This window comes from Carcharhinus amblyrhynchos, chromosome 2 (genome assembly GCF_965287045.1).
Source record: "Carcharhinus amblyrhynchos chromosome 2, sCarAmb.v2.hapA, whole genome shotgun sequence".
In the NCBI taxonomy this organism is placed as follows: domain Eukaryota; kingdom Metazoa; phylum Chordata; class Chondrichthyes; order Carcharhiniformes; family Carcharhinidae; genus Carcharhinus; species Carcharhinus amblyrhynchos.
This window is the reverse complement of record NC_137325.1, coordinates 20,161,922-20,179,896: the sequence shown is the minus strand read 5'-3', so window position 1 is coordinate 20,179,896 and position 17,975 is coordinate 20,161,922. Positions and strand designations below refer to the sequence as shown.

General features: G+C 43.9%; 1 protein-coding gene across 1 annotated transcript in view; it reads right to left on the bottom strand.

Annotated features, from left to right (window-relative positions):
• Positions 1-11,800, bottom strand: part of LOC145352959 (NFX1-type zinc finger-containing protein 1-like) — a 73,435-nt gene extending 61,635 nt beyond the window's left edge. The window contains exon 1 of the mRNA XM_080203269.1: positions 11,719-11,800. The gene's annotated coding sequence lies outside the window, so the exon portion shown is untranslated. The remainder of the gene's footprint in view (positions 1-11,718) is intronic.
• Positions 11,801-17,975: the final 6,175 nt, after the last annotated feature.

Sequence of the window (17,975 nt, the reverse complement as noted above, 5' to 3'; positions counted from 1 at the left end):
AAAGAACATTTTAGAGGTGATTTTCAGCCTGCATTCATCAGAGAGAACGGTGATGCAGGCGGAAAATCCAGAGAGAATCAGGAAACGCAGCTTTCCATGTTTTACTGTGCATGTGCGGATAACAAAATTCAGAATTCCACCATAATAAAGCGGAGCACCAATAGATTCAGTTCCAGTTGTCACCAACCCTGGGCCATTGACTTAGCAACATGTAAACAATACAGTACAAACGCAAACTTTATAAAGGGAACATTGATTTCCTTAAAATCGCAGTTCAGAAATAATCTATCCAGTTCATACAAGGTTTAATATTTTTAAAACTATCAACTTGAATGTTGACTGGTTCTCTTCACAGACATTGCCTGATCATCTGATTTTTCCAGCATTCTTTCTTCTTATGTCAGCATCTGCAGTATTTCGCTTTTGTATGAATATTTTGAGTTCTACCTCAGGTAGAAAAATGAAGGAAGAGAAAATAGCATTAATATAATTAAAAAAGAGAGAGAGGAGAAAGCTGAAGTGCAGGACAGAAGTCTAAGCAGAATACAAGTCTCATCTCTCTCGGTCTTCCCAGGGTTTTTGTGTGCTTTTTGAGGCTTCGCTTTTTGTGCAGATGTATGGGACCTTTGTCTTCAGCTCCAAGTCCTGTTGGTCATGCACATGTGCCTGACCAATGTTAAAATATCTAAACCATGCACGTGCGACTCTTTCACAGCCAGGAACAGGAGGCCTGGGTTTTGTTGGGTGTTGGAGATGCCAACCACAGAACTGTAACTGAAGTTATTTTCATTACATGAATTTTGAATTTTTTTTACATGGCTTCGTAGTCCACTATTAGGGATGATTGATCTACCCTATGAACATCTTTGTTTATCTCACATACCTCAATTATAACACTCCTCAGTTTTCTAAACTCAGCTTATACAATGTGGCCTTGTAAGTCCCTACTCAAAATTTTCATATCATTTTGTATCATTTGCTTCTAATAGCCTTCATTTGATGTCAACTGTTCTCAATTGCAGTCATTTTGCCATCTTTTCACGTGAACTGTTGTTCCCTTCCACTCCTTCTTTCCTTCACCTCCCTTTCCCCAATCCCCATTTCCCCTCCATTTCCTACCTCTTATCCTTCCCTCAAACCCCTCCCTGAGCTTGTACACTTCCACCCCCACCCCTTCTCCCCTCCCTCTTTCCCACCTCGCCACCACTTCCAAACCGCACCCCCCACACCTCCCCCCCCTTCTCCTCTCCGTCTTTCCAATTAGCCAATTAGTCCAATGACATCCTCCCACTTCCTGCCCCCGCCGCCCCTGAAATCCAGATTGGAGCCTGGCGAGGTAAGGTCAGGGTCCAGCCACAAAGTGAGAGGTGAGTTCAACGAGGCCCCTCAGCCTGGAGGGAGTGCGATGAGGGTGCGGGGAACACAAGCGAGGGCGGAGAGTGGAGAGAACAAGCAAGTGCTGGGAGTAGAGGGAGAGAGGGAGGGTGGAGGATACGAGGGGAAGAGTATGTAAGTTGGAGAGAGTGAGGGGTAGTGTAGGAAGAGTGGAGGCAGTGGGATGTAGGATGTAGCTTACGGAGTGGGCGGGTGAAAATTATAGAGTCGGAGACTGAAATGAGCTAAGAACTGATGGGGATCAGGTAGTGCAGCCAAGCATGTACTATAAAGCAGAACAATTTTTCAGACTAACTGAAAGCTAAATAAATCAAATACTAGTTAAGTAAGTAATTACCTTAAATTTTTCAATGCATGTTGCTGAGCATGTTTGATAGTTTCAAGAGCAGTGGGATAGCTTTGAGCACACTAACAAATTCATTAAAACTATTGATGTCAAACTCTAATTGAAAGCATTGAGTTCACGTAAAAACAAAGATGATGTCAACATTTTCAGGTAGGGAGACCAGTTAAGTTAAAGTTAATTGATTAGTCACAAGTAGACTTACATTAACACTGTAATGAAGTTACTGTGAAAATCCCTGAGTCACCACACTCCTGTTCAGGTACAGCAAAGGAGAATTCAGCATGGCCAGTGCACCAAACCTGGACTGTGAGGGGAACCCGGAGCACCTAGAGGAAACTTATGCCAACACAGGAAGAACGTGCAGTCTCCACACAGTGACCCAAGCCGGGAATTGAACCCACGTCCCTGGCGCTATGAGGCAGAAGTGCTAACCACTGTGCCAACATGCTAAAATAAATCCTTTTTTTCACTTTTTAGAGGAATTCCCAGTTCCAAATACATACACAGGACAATCAAGTCTACCACCATATGACATAGGAGAAGAAGTAGGCCATTCAGCCCATCAAGTCTGCTCCACCATTCATCTGATTAATTGGATATGAGAATCCTCAACTCCACTTTTCTAAAAAAATTCATGGGACATGGGCATCATTGGTTGGTCAGCATTTATTGCCCATCCCTAGTTGCCCTTGAGAAGGTAGTTGTGAGTTGCCTTCTTGAACCACTGCAGTTAGCGATTGAAATAATGGAGTGACTGGCCATGCCATTTCTGAGGGCAGTTGAGAGTCAACCACATTGCTGTGGCTCTGGAGTCACATGTAGGCCAGACCAGGTAAGGGTGACAGATTTCCATCCTTAAAGCTCATGAATGAACTTTCCCATCTTATCCCTCAAACCCTCAATTCTTTTAATGATTAAAAAATCTGTCTATCTCAGCCTTGGAACATATTTAACGACCCAGTCGCTACAGCCATCTGTGACACAGAATTCCACAGAATCATCACCCTCCGAGACACTACCCACCCACCCCAGCCTGTATTGAATTTTTACAGGGCCTCAGATCTGTTGAGACTGTTAACGCTACTTAAGGCCACTTACGGTCTCATCCTGCCCCCACTGCTACTCAAGAAAGGAGAACAGATTAAACTGTAAGAAGTTTTCTCACAACACTAGGTTAAAGTCCAACAGATTTATTTGGAATCACAAGCTTTTGGAGCACTGCTCCTTCATCAGGTAACTCTGAAAACTTGTGATTCCAAATAAACCTGTTGGACTTTAACCTGGTGCTGTGAGACCTCTTATTGTGCACACCCCAGTCCAATGCCGGCAGCTCCACATCAAGGTTAAACTGAGTTAGTGTAACATTGGTTATACTCAAATCATCAGTGTACATAACTTGAGAGAGAATAATGTCTCCAAGTACATTAAATCAAATCTCAACCTGGTAGTTTAATGATCTGAATTCAGTTTTAGTAAGAAGGAAATAAAAAGTTAATATTAGTTAACCTGGTTTTGAAACTCTCTGAAGTAAACAGGCAGGTCCCTCTGGTATGGAAGTGCAGAAGAAGGCTCACTGCTACTGTTCAGGAGAGCAAATGGCACAAACCATTGAGTCTTTGTGAGAAAGCCGATAGTTGACTTGGGCGGGATTCTCCGGCCATTCACGCCGGTGGGATTCTCTGGTCCCGCTGCAGTGAACAGAGATTTAGCTGAGCGCTGGATTCTCCATCCTTGCTGGCAGCAATGGCAGGACGTGAAAGGCACACATGCACCACACAGTCAGAAATATCACTTCTTAATGTTGACCCAGATTAATCAGTCGTAATGACATCAAGGGGAGGCGATGGTCTGGTGGTATTATCGCTAGACTATTAGTCCAGAAACTCAGCTACTGTTCTAGGGACCTGGGTTCGAATCCCGGCACGGCAGATGGTGGAATTTGAATTCAATAAAAAAAAAATCTGGAATTAAGAATCTACTGATGACCATGTCAATTGTCAGAAAAGCCCATCTGGTTCACTAATGCCTTTCAGGGAAGGAAATCTGCCATCCTTACACAGTCTGCCCTACATATGACTCCAGAGCCACAGCAATGTGGTTGACTTTCAACTGTCCTTAGGCAACTAGAGATGGGCAATAAATGCTGGCCAGCCAGCGACGCCCATATCCCACAAATGGATAAAGAAATTGTCAGTGTTTGCCACCATTGCTTTGTGAATCTGACAGCAACACTCGTACATACACGTGTGAAGTTAAAAACAGAAGTTACTGTCAGAGATTCCCCACTCCTCCAGAAGGGTGTCCTCACAGATGGAGATCTTGGGCCAAGATTTTGCAGTGAAACCGCAGCAGAGTTTACACCAAGCAGGGTAAGCAGTTAATCACACTCAAGTATTCCCACACACAGCAAACCAGGAATTAAAAACAACTGAATCCCTTCACTGTTACTTTAGCAAAATAAGTTATTGAGGAATACATATGGGATTGAAGTAGGACACAAAATAAAGACAAACAAACTTGAAACAACTATATTAAAATTTGTAGCATTTTATCATAATTGAGCATCTCTACAGTACCAAAGGAGGCCATTTGGTCCATCGAGCCTGTACTGACCACAACCCCACCCAGGCCCTATTCCCGTAACCCCACACATTTACCCTGCTAATCCCCCTGACACTATGGCCATGCTAAATTGACCAATCAACCTATTTGATATTCAAATCTAATTACTCTCTCAGGCCACCCTTGCTCCCTCCAGTCTCCACACTCTCGAGGTTAGTGACTTTGTTTAACATTATGAACTTTGGTACTCTTTTAAAAGTTACACCTCAATTAACTGGGTGTAACTTTTCAAGTGTTTCACAGAAAGACAAAATCTAAGACTGGAAATTTTTGTCAGTTCAGTAATTTCTAATTAACTGCATTTTGAGGGCCATAATAGTGTACCCATCTCTGGAGAAGTATCAGCAGCAAGCTCTGAATTACTGGCCCAAATCTTTCCATCCAAATTATTATTTGAATAGGTGTAAAATGAGAATAGTGAATATTCATGAGACCTTGGTGTCCTCATGCATCAGTTCACTGAAAGTAAGCGCGCAGGTACAGCAGGCAGTAAAGAAAGTAAATGGTATGGTGGCTTTCAGAGCGAGGGGATTTCAGTATAGGGACAGGGATGTTTTGCTGCAATTGTATAGGGTGTTGGTGAGGCCACACCTGGAGTATTTTGTGTAGTTTTGGTGTCCATATCTGAGGAAGGATGTCATTGCTATAGAGGGAGTACAGTGAAGGTTTACCAGGCTGATTCCAGGGATGGCAGGTCTGTCATATGAGTGAAGACTAAGTCGGTTAGGATTATATTCACTGGAGTTTAGAAGAATGAGTGTGGATCTCAGAAACTTGTAAAATTCTAAAAGGTTAGACAGGATAGATTCAGAAAGAATATTCCCAGCGATGGGGGAGTCCAGAGGTCATAGTTTGAGGGTACGGAATAAATCTTTTAGAACTGAGGGTAGGAGTAATTTCTTCACCCAGGGGGTGGTGAATGTGTGGAATTCACCACCACAGAAAATAGTTGAGGCCAGAACATTGTCTAAGTTCAAGAAGAAATTAGGAATCAAGGCATATGGGGGGGAAATCAGAACACTGAATTTGATAATCAGCCATTATCAAAATGAATGGTGAAGCGAGCTCAAGGGGCCGAATGGCCTACTCCTACTTGTAGTTTCTACGTTTCATCTCCAATTGTCAGAGACCAACTGTACAACTGAAAACATGCTTCAGGAAGTTCTTCTTTCCAGCCCTTTGTTTCTATTTGAAAACATTATGCCTCGTTGAATGAGATATAGCTGGGTGTATAGTGCTTTGAGTGGCTGAGTAAGCTTTTAAATGATGTAGTGACTCATTGGCATGTGTTGAAGTTTAATGTAATTACCACTGTGAAACTGACAACAATTTCTGGTATCTGTACATGCAGTTTCTGTAATGATTCCTTGCTCCTCCAAAGACATGTCCCTGTGATTCACCGTGGAATTCAGGATATAATTTGCCTTAGACACTTGACCATCGAAACTTCTTGGAAAATTACAGTGCACAATACATCTGCAATATTTATTTTAATCAAAGTTTTATTACAAAAAACTAAGGTGAAGTTTATTCATTAGTGTAATGAAGTTACTGTGAAAAGCCCTTAGTTGCCATGCTCCGGTGCCTGTTCGGGTACACTGAGGGAGACTTCAACATTGCCCATGCACCTAACTAGCATGTCTTTCAGACTGTGGGAGGAAACTGAAGCACCTAGAGGAATCCCATGCAGCCACAGGGAAAATGTGCAGATTCCACACAGACAGTGACCCAAGTCTAGATTCAAACCTGGGTCGCTGGCACTGAGAGGCAGCAGTGCTAACCACGGTGCCACCCCTAGTGGTAACACCTTCATCAAACAGTACATGTAGATCTTGGTAATAAAGATAAAAAATGCTGGATAAACTCAGCAGGTTTGGCAGCATTTGTGGGGCGAGAAATAGAGTTAACGTTTTGAATTAATGTCTCTTCTACAGACAGATTCTCGAGAAGAGTCACATGGACTCGAAACGCATTGTTCCCCGGGGGGGGGAGCGATTAGAAGCTATGGAGAAACGTGGGTACACACATCACTAAATGTTAGTGCAATTTATAAATTAAAAATGCACTATGGCCTTTCTTTCAAAATGTTTAGAATATGGAAGGGAGGAAGTCATGCTTCAGTTGGTCATTAACCAATCTGAAAAATCGCTAAAGACCAACTGAATCATCACTCCCTGGTCTTCACCAGGGTGAAAGAGTCAATTGCGAGGGGGCATAGGTTTAAGATGTGAGGGACAAGGTTTAAAGGAGATGTACGAGCAGATTTTTTTTCTTATACAGAGAGTAGTGGGTGCCTGGAACTCGTTGCCGGGGACAATAGTGGAAGCGGATACGGTAGTGACTTTTAGGGGGCGTCTTGACAAGTCCATGAATAGGATGGGAATAGAGGGACATAGTCCCCAGAAGGGTAGGGGGTTTTAGTTAAGTTGGGCAGCATGGTCGGTGCAGGCTTGGAGGGCTGAAGGGCCTGTTCCTGTGCTGTAATTTTCTTTGTTCTTTGAAATACTACATTTAGTTATGGGCAATACGTCTCAGGCTTTAGATGGGATGCAGCACAGATTCAGCCAAATGATACCAGGGATGGAGGTTGCATAAACATGGCTTGTAATTCCCTTGAATAAAGAAGCTTGAAGGCTGATCTAGTTGACATGTTTAAAATAGCAACGGGATTCGTATAGGTTTGATGCAGACAAAAGACTTCCATCTACTGGTGGAATTCCAAAAATAGAAGCATAACCGTAAAATTACAATTAGGCTATTCGGGAATCAAATCAGAAAGCACCTTTCACTGAACTGCTAGTGGGAATCAGGCACTCCCTCATCCAATGCACTGTGGATGCTTAATCAGTTCAGGCAATCATAGAATCCCTACAGTGCAAAAGGAGGCCATTTGGCCCATCAAGTCTGCACCCACCACAATCCCTGTAACCCCACGCATTTACCCTGCTCATCCCCCTGACACTAAAGGGTCAATTTAGCATGGCCAATCAATCGAACCCGCACATCTTTGGACTTGAAAATTTCAAGGCTGAAATTGATAAATATTTTTGTTGAGTAAGGTTATGAAAAAGACGTGGTGCAAACAGAGTTGAGATAACTGGTCAGCCATAATCCAATGGAACACACAACAGTCTTGTGAGACTGAACACGCTATGCTTGTTCCTCTGCTCTGGAATGCAAATCAAACCTAAAGCAGATTCATCTTCAATACTCTGCATGTTATTTGGTGTATTTGCATATTATGCATTTGAGGAAATAACTTGCTAGTATTTATATCACAGCAGTTTGTCATATTTTCACCACAAAGCATTGTAGATTTTAAGGCCAGAATTTTATCGTCCCGCTCGTCATGGGATCGAAGCATGGTCGGTGCAGTCTGTTGATCTCGAGCAGGTTTTCCAGTTTTAGGACGAGTGAGGCCATAAAATGCAGCCCAAATGTTTTACACAACACAGATTTTTAAAATATATTACATGTCCTATTCTTTTCCTTCCTGATGCTTGTGGTTTAACTACTGGGATCTTTTAAAAAAAAGTTTTTCCCACATGACACAAAACCAGAAGTGTAAAAAGTGCAAAAATCTTCAGCATCCCCAATTTTAAACCATTGGACTACAGCAGTCCAGGTCACAAGCTCTGGGATTCCTTCCCCACAGCATGGTGGCACAGTGGTAAGTACTGCTGCTTTACAGTACCAGGGACCCGGGTTCAATTTCGGCCTCAGGTCACTGTCTGTGCAGACTCCACATTCTCCCCGTGTCTGTGTGGGTTTCCTCTGGGTGCTCTGATTTCCTAAGGGTCTCAACGTGTGTAGGTTAAGGATATTAGCAGGGTAAATACATGGGGTTAGAATCATACAAGCCCTACTGTACAGAACATAGAACATTACAGCGCAGTACAGGCCCTTCAGCCCTTGATGTTGCGCCGACCAGTGGAGCCAATCTAATGACCCTCTAGCCTAAACTATTCCAATATTATCCATATGCCTATCCACTGCCCATTTGAACGCCCGGCGAGTCCACAACTGCTGCAGGCAGGGCATTCCACGCCCTTACTATCCTCTGAGTAAAGAACCTACCTCTGACATCCGTCCAATAATTACCACCCCTCAATTTAAAGCTATGTCCCCTCATGTTAGCCATCACCATCCGAGAAAAAAGGCTCTCACTGTCCACCCTATCTGACCCTCTGATCATCTTGTATGCCTCAATTAGGTCACCTCTTAACCTCCTCTCTAACGAAAACAACCTCAAGTCCCTCAGCCTTTCCTCGTAAGACCTTCCCACCATACCAGGCAACATTCTGGTAAACCGCCCCTGCACCCTTTCCAATGCTTCTACATCTTTCTTATAATGCGGTGACCAGAACTGTATGCAAAACTCTAAGTGTGGCCGCACCAGAGTTTTGTATAGTTGCAACATGATCTCACGGCTCCAAAATTCAATCCCTCTACTGATAAAAGCTAACACACCATACGCCTTCTTAACAGCCTTATCAACCTGGGTGCCAACTTTCAGGGATCTATGCATATGTACACCGAGATCTCTCTGCTTGTCGACACTACCAAGACTCCTTCCATTAGCCCTATATTCTGTACTCCTGTTACTGTTACCAAAGTGAATCACCTCACGCTTTTCCGCATTAAACTCTATTTGCCACCTCTCAGCCCAGCTCTGCAGCTTATCTGTGTCCCTATGCAAACTGTAACATCCATCCTCACTTTCTACAACTCCTCCGCCTTTGGTGTCATCAACAAATTTACTAACCCATCCTTCTACACCCTCATCCAGGTCATTTATTTTCTGCAGTAGCCTACCATGGGGAACTTTATCAAAGGCTTTGCTAAAATCCATATACACCACGTCAACTGCCTTACTCTGATCCACCTCTTTGGTCACCTTTTCAAAGAACTCGATAAGGTTTGTGAGGCACGACCTACCCTTCACAAAACCGTGTTGACTATCCCTAATCAATTTATTTCTCTCTAGGTGATTATAATTCCTATCTCTTATAATTCTTTCCAAAACTTTGCCCACAACAGAAGTAAGGCTCACTCGCCTATAATTCCCAACATGGTCTCTACTCCCCTTCTTGAACAAGGGGACAACATTTGCTATCCTCCAGTCTTCCGGCACTATACCTGCAGCTAAGGACGACATGAAGATCAAAGCCAAAGGCTCTGCAATCTCCCCCCTAGCCTCCCAGAGAATCCTAGGATAAATCCCATCCGGCCTAGGGGATTTATCTATTTTCATTCTCTCAAGAATTGCTCGCACCTCCTCCTTATGTACCTCAATCCCGTCTAGTCTAAAAGCCTGTCTCAGTATTCTCCTCGACTACATTGGCTCTTTCTTGCGTGAATACTGACGAAAAATATTCATTCAGTGCCTCTCCTATCTCTTCAGGCTCCACGCACAACTTCCCACTACTGTCCCTGACTGGCCCTAATCAATCTTTTATTCTTGACATACCTATAGAAAGCTTTAGGGTTCACTTTGATCCTACCCGCCAATGTCTTCTCATGTCCACTTCTAGCTCTTCTTAACTCTCTGTTTAGCTCCTTCCTGGCTAATTTGTAACTCTCCAGTGCCCTAACTGAGCCTTCACATCTCATTTGCACATAAGCCTCTTTCTTCCTCTTCACCTAGTACACCACGGTTCCCTCGCTCAACCACTTCCTCCCTGCCTGATAGGTACATATTTATCAAGGACTCGCAGTAGTTGGTCCTTTAACAAGGTCCACATTTCAGTTGTTCCCAGCCCCTGCAGTTTCCTACTCCAACCTATGCATCCCAAATCTCACCTAATAGCCTCATAATTACCTTTCCCCCAGCTATAACTTCTGGCCTTCGGTATATACCTATCCCTTTCTATCACTAAAGTAAACGTAACCAAATTGTGGTCACTATCACCAAAGTGCTCACCTACCTCCAAGTCTAACACCTGGTCTGGTTCATTACCCAGTACCAAATCCAAGGTGGCCTCACCTCTTGTGGGTCTATCTACATACTGTGTCAGGAAACCTTCCTGCACACAATGGACAAAAACTGACCCCTCTAACGCGCTTGAACTATAGCTTTTCCAATCGATATTTGTAAAGTTAAAGTCCCCCAGTGCAGAAGGGGGCCATTCAGCCCATCAAGTCTGCATCAACCACAATCCTACGGGCCCCATTCCTGTAACCTCACACATTTACCCTACTAATCCCCCTGACGCTAAGGGGCAATTTAGTGTGGCCAATCAACCTAACCCACACATCTTTGGGCTGTGGGAGGAAGACAGAGCACTCAGAGGAAACCCATGCAGAGAAAGTGCAAACTCCACACAGGCAGTGACCTGAGGCCGGAATTGAACCCAGGTCCCTGGCACTGGGAGGCAGCAGCACTAACCATTGTGCTACCATGCCCCCCACCCCCCGGCCTGGGTAGGCTGCTTTGATGGAGAATTGGTACAGAATCAGTGGACCAAATGGCACCCTGCTGCACTGTGGGGAATTTATAATGTACCTCACTGCCTTCTTTACCTCATTCCTTTAGCGTTGCCTGCTGTGACTAAATCAGGTGACATGCCTGTATGTTTTTGCCATCAGTAGGCAAACACATCTCCCTTTCGTGACGTGCTGCCTTCCCATACCAATCACACCGCAAAAGGGCTTATTACCCAATTGGACCGTACTGGACTGTCATACAAACAGCCCCCACTCACTCTGTGTTTATCTGGTAAAGGGAGAGGTTCAAAAGGAAATGAAAACAAAAACAAAGTCTTATTTTTTCCTCCAGGGTCACACCCAGCGGGTGCGTTGGAAATTGTTCATCTGTTTTCTGGAACGTTAGCAACCCTAGACAATTTAAAGCCTTTTTCTTCGATTAATCTTTTGGTTATCCTTATCTCCTTATGCAGCCGAGTCTCCTACTTAAGTTTAATGATGTTCTTGCCAATGCCTTGGGGTGTTTTATAACCCCAAAGGCACTACTACCATGTCAATACAAGTTTTTGAGGCATCCGACACTCTATGATACATATATCACATTACATATATAGATGTTCATATATATATGATATAATACGTATAAGCACTTCGGGTTATCTTATATATAAATAAACAGTGCCTTTAGGAACCTGACATTGGAAATAATATTTTCCATTTTATTTCTCGATTGCTGCCCCTATTTGCGCTGTTCTTGGACACTAATACACGACATTGCACAAGCAACCCCCTTTCAAACAAACGCTTTAGAGCAAAATGAATAACACTTGCAATTAAGACAAACAGATTGAAATAAGAGAAGTGGAGGAACATTGTTAAGAGCAAGCGCAACACGGTCAGTAAATCTTTACAACGAGATGGATTGTCACCTGAGAACGCATTCAGTCCCACCGACGGCCCCTACACGTCGAATCGCCACTAGTAGCAGCAGCAGCGTCCAGTGAAAGAAGCGAAGGAGGCAACACTCGGATCCAACCACCTGACCTACGACTCATCGCCTGGCTGCTGCTCAGTTTCGATTCCTCAGTGTTTGCTCATTGGCGCCCACGCCCCCTTTTAAAGCCTATAGGTTAAAGAACTTGGAAGAAATCGAAACTGAACCGAGTGCTGTTTCCTGTGAGATGCGGTTCTCGGTGTACAGGAGGAAACAACAGCTGACGCTCCTACACAAAAAACAAAAAATGCTAGAAAATCTCAACGGGTCTGACAGCAACTGTGGGGAGAGAATAGAGCCAACGTCTCGAGTCTGGATGATCCCTCGTCAGAGTCTCTTGTAACTCCCTTTATAACAGAGGAAGATGCTAATAGGTGTTTGAGGGGCTGGCACAGGCATGATGGGCTAAAGGGCCACTTTTTGTGCTGTAAAACTCTTATGATTCTTAAAAAAGATAATGTGTGCATTAAAAACAAACTTAGCGTTAGCACTGCACAGGTATGAATCGGATTTCCACGGAGAATAAAAACAGAAACTATGGGATATATTTGGCAGGTCTGGCAGCAACTGTGGAGAGAGAAGCAGAGTGGGTGACATAGTGGTTAAAACTGCTGCCTCACAGCGTCAGCGACCAGAGTCCAATTGCAGTCTTGGGTGACTGTCTGTGTGGAGTTTGCATACTCTCCCCATATCTGTGTGTGTTTCCTCTCACTGTTCAAAGATGTGCAGGTTAGATGGATTGGCCACGCTAAATTGTCCCTTAGTGTCAAAGGTTTGGGGGATTAGTTACGCTAAATGAGCGGGTTACGAGATAGGACGTGGGAGTTGGGCCTGGGAGAGTCAATGCAGACTCGATGGACCAAATGGCTTCTTTCTGTACTGTAGGGATTCTAGAGTTAACATTTCAGGTCTCTCGCCATCTGCAGTATTTTGGTTTTGCTTAGATGGGGATATGGGCCGGAATTTAACCACCACGCCCGCTATCAGAGTTGGCAAGGCTTGCAGAACAAAATTCTCCATCAGCCTCAGGCAGGATTTTACAAGCCTCATCCGAGCGAGGCCGTAGAATCTTGGGACATTGATTGTTTCCAAACGGAATAATTATAAGGCCATTCAGCCCCTTGAGCCTGCCCCAACATTCACTTTAATTCGTAGCAGATCTGTACTTCAAGCAGCATTTGCCTGCCTTGGCTTCGTATCTGCGGATAATTCGCAGTGCATACTAGCTGTTTGTGCTATGTTGGCTTGTGCTGTTGTGTTAAAATTGACATGTTATTGTGTTATATTGGATGTTATTTTTATAATTTATTATGTGAGATTGTATTCTGTTTTGTAAATTGAAAGTGTAATGTATTTTGTAGTTTTGCATTGTTTAAACAGAAAGCTATTTCGAATGGGGCCACTTTATTGAATTGAAGCTGGTTTAAGTATATGAGGCGAGTCCCTCAATAGGTTCCTCATGCAGTTTTGTAAACTGAATTGAACTCACCACTGTTTATTTATTTCTGCAACTTTTGCCCTGACTGCTTCACTCTGTACCATGCTTGTAAATGACCCTTCCTCTTACATCAGTAACATAGAATTTCTGCACCGGCAAGGTTCTTGTGAGTGCTCTCCCCCACACTGGAGCCCCTTTCTCGGGCTCAGCTGCTCTCTCACTCAGGCTGTTCCTCGTGCCAGCTTTTTCCTGCCACAAATGATTCACTTTGTTCAGCACACCTTGCAATTCGTTAACACTCTGCATTCGGTCACTTGGACTATCTCCACAGCTTTTTCTAAAGAGATTTTGGTCTCAGCCAGTAACTTCTGTATGGTGAGGCTGTTTATTCCACAGGCCAAAAAGTCCCTTAACAGAAGAAAGGTAGTGGTTTTTCAAACTGGAGGCCAGTGACCAGTGGTCCCTCAGGGATCGGTGCTGGGTCTACTGTTATTTGTCATTTATATTAATGACTTGTTTGAGAATTTAGGAGACATTGTTAGTAAGTTTGCAGATGACACCAAGAATGGTGGCACAGTGGACAGTGAAGATGGTTATTTCAGAAAGCAATGCGATCTTGATCAATTGGTCCAGTGGGCTGATGAATGGCAGATGGAGTTTCATTTAGATAGATGCGAGGTGATGCATTTTGGTAGAACGATCCAGGGCAGGACTTACTCAGTTAATTGTTGGGCATTGAGAGTTAAAGAACAAAGAGATCTAGGGGCACATGTTCATAGCTCCTTGAAAGTGGAGTCACAGGGCAGTAAAGAAGGCACTTGGCATGCTTGGTTTCACTGATCAGAACATTGAATACAGGAGTTGGGAAGTCTTGTTGAAGTTGTACAAGACATTGGTAAGGCCACACTTGGAATACGGTGTACAATTCTAGTCACCCTATTATAGAAAGGATATTATTAAATTAGAAAGAGTTCAGAAAAGATTTACTAGGATGCTACTGGGACCTGATGGTTTGCATTATAAAGAGAGGCTGTATAGACTGAAACTTTTTTCCCTGCAGTGTAGGAGGCTTAAGGGTGATTGTATAGAGATCCATAAAATAAAGAGGGGCATAGATAAGGTGTATAGTCAACATCTTTTCCCAAAGTCTAAACCTAGAGGGCATAAGTTTAAGGTGAGAGGGGAGATATACAAAAAGCCCAGAGGGGCAGTTTTTTCACTGTTATTTGTTATTTATATTATTGACTTGGATGAGAATTTAGGAGACATCGTTAGTAAGTTTACAGATGAGACCGAGATAAGTGTCTGGAACAAGCTGCCAAAAGTAGTAGTAGAGGCAGGTACAATGTTGTCTTTTAAAAAGCATGTAGATAGTAAGATTGGTATAGAAGGATATGGGCCAAACGTGGGCAATTGGGACTAGCTTAATGGTTAAAAACTGGGCAGCATGGACAAGTTGAACATCTATGACTCTATCTCCCGTAAAGCTGGGCTGAATTCCCTCAATCTGGCCACAGAACTGGAGATGATCTCCCCGGCTCTTGGACTGCAGAATGAAATGTATAACTCAATGGGAGGATTGAAGGTCAGGGATTAAAATCATTTTTGACCAAGTTGATTATCTGATCCAAAGACTGGGGGTGGGATTTTCCAGCTATGCTCAACCCAAGACCAGAAAATCCCACCTGCGGTCAATGAACCTTTGCATGGTCCATGTTCTGCCCTCTATGATTCCTGTGCTGGGTGGTACGAGATGATTCCACCCTTTGTGGCTGGAGCATCAGACAATATTAAACTCCTCACTAGGCTGTAAGTTTGTGGGCCACAGACTGGAATAGTATCACCTTTCGTTTTTCCTTTGCTACAAAGAAACAACCTTCCGATATCTTGCCCCCAGTGTTTCACTTCTGGGTCAAATGGTTCCTTGTTGCAATTAAAGGCATTTTTATGTGGCGTTCGTACCTTGTTTCTTCATAGTTTCCTTTAGCTGCACACTGCAATCTCCCAACAACTAACAAAGGTGTTTCCTCGTCGTCAGTGTCATAACTTCACAGGCGACTCATCATAGCTTCAAGTTATGAAAGGTTTATTATCAATACACAGTCTGCTCTCTTCTCCTCCCTGGCTCCAACTAAGGTTTCTCCCCAACCCGTGATGCACGCCCTTGCACCTAATCGGCTCGGCTTCCCACATTCCCCATAGAATCCATCCCAATCATGTGGCCCTCAGGGATCATTCCTTAAAGAGGCCACTCTACCACGTGTAGTTATTCAGACCAGGTGACAAAGAGATGCTGTGCAGTAAAAATAAGATGGCAAAAGCCCATTGAGCACAGATCGCATCTGGGTAATTACACTAAGGTGGATGAATTCAAGCTCGTTCCTCTACCAGAAGATGGAGAATATGTTAGGGGGCAGACAGTCGAACCTTGTTTCTATTATCATAGAACATAGAACATAGAACATTACAGCGCGGAACAGGCCCTTCGGCCCACAATGTTGCGCCGACCAGTCTTATTTTTAAAAAAAAACATTGACCCACTAATCTAAACCACTCCTTTTTCGTCCATAAACCTATCCACCAATCTCTTAAACGCCCCCAAACTAGGCGCATTTACAACTGCAGCAGGCAGGGCATTCCAATCCCTCACCACCCTCTGGGTAAAGAACCTGCCCCTGACATCCGTCCTATAACTACCCCCCCTTAATTTAAAGCCATGCCCCCTCGTGCTAGATTTCTCCATCCGAGGAAACAGGCTATCACCATCCACCCTATCTAAACCTCTAATCATCTTATATGTTTCTATAAGATCCCCTCTTAGCCGCCTTCTTTCCAGTGAAAACAACCCCAAATCCCTCAGTCTCTCCTCATAGGACCTCCCCTGCATACCAGGCAACATCCTGGTAAACCTCCTCTGCACCCTCTCCAAAGCCTCCACATCCTTCCTGTAATGTGGGGACCAGAACTGCACACAGTACTCCAAGTGCGGCCGCACCAGAGTTGTGTACAGTTGCAACATGACGCTGCGACTCCTAAATTCAATCCCCCTACCAATAAACGCCAAGACACCGTATGCCTTCTTAACAACCTTATCTACTTGATTCCCAACTTTCAGGGATCTATGTACACATACACCTAGATCCCTCTGCTCCTCCACTCTATTCAAAGTCCTCCCGTTAGCCCTATACTCAACACATCTGTTATTCCTACCGAAATGGATTACCTCACACTTCTCCGCATTAAACTCCATCCGCCACCTCGCGGCCCAGCTCTGCAACCTGTCCAAGTCACCCTGCAAACTTCGACACCCTTCCTCACAATCTACCACACCTCCGACTTTGGTGTCATCAGCAAACTTACTAATCCACCCAACTATACCCTCATCCAGATCATTAATAAAGATTACGAACAGCAGTGGCCCCAAAACAGATCCCTGAGGCACACCACTCGTAACCGAACTCCATGATGAATAATTACCATCAACCACCACCCTCTGTCTCCTATCTGCTAACCAATTCCTGATCCAAGTACCTAAATTACCACCAATCCCATACATCTGCATTTTCTGCAGAAGCATACCATGGTGAACCTTATCAAACGCCTTACTAAAATCCATATATACCACATCTACTGCCTTACCCCTATCCACCTCTTTGGTCACCTTCTCAAAGAACTCAATAAGGTTAGTAAGGCACGACCTTCCCGCTACAAAACCATGCTGACTATCTCTAATCAATTCATTACTCTCCAAATAACTATAAATCCTATCCCTAATAATTCTTTCTAAAACCTTGCCCACTACAGAAGTAAGACTCACTGGTCTATAATTCCCAGGGAAGTCTCTGCTCCCCTTCTTAAACAATGGGACAACATTCGCTGTCCTCCAATCATCCGGTACTATACCAGAGACCAACGACGACCTGAAGATCAGAGCCAGTGGCTCTGCAATCACCTCTCTTGCCTCCCATAGAATCCTAGGGTAAATCCCGTCAGGACCAGGGGACTTATCTATTTTCAACCCTTCTAGAATATCCAACACATCCTCTGTATCAACTACAATACTTTCTATTTTACACCCCTTCACCCCAGTGACCTCCTCAGCTACATTCATATCGTCCTGTGTGAACACCGAAGAGAAATAATGGTTCAATGCCTCTCCAATCTCTTCCGGTTCCACACACAACTTCCCCCTACTGTCTGTAACTGGCCCTAATCTTGCCCTGACCAACCTTCTATTCTTGACATACCTATAGAACGCCTTAGGATTCTCCTTAATCCTATCATGCAGAGACTGACAATGAAATAAGGCTTCGAGAAGTTAACAGCTCCTTGAAAAGGACACCAGAGGCAGGATTATCTGGTTCTGCTGCAGTAAACAGAGATTTGGCTAAGTGCCAAATTCTCTGCACTTGCCTAGAACGGGAACAGGGCATGAATGGTAAGATTGTGCCCCAGGTATAGCATACGCAACCTATGTTCAGCTCCCCATTCACCTGACGAAGGATCAGCGCTCCAAAAGCTAGTGGTGTTTGCTACCAAATAACCCTGTTGGACTTTAAGCTAGTGTTGTGAGACTTTTTACTATGCTACATCTAACCAGAGGCTCAATTGCAGTGCTACTTGGAAAGTTGCAATTGTCTTAATATTGGGTGTGCCTTTGAAAGTGACGTAACTCATATCTCGCCCACCCTCAGGTATATTGAGGGAGAATTTAGCATGGCCAATGCACTTAAGCAGTACATCTTTTAGACTGA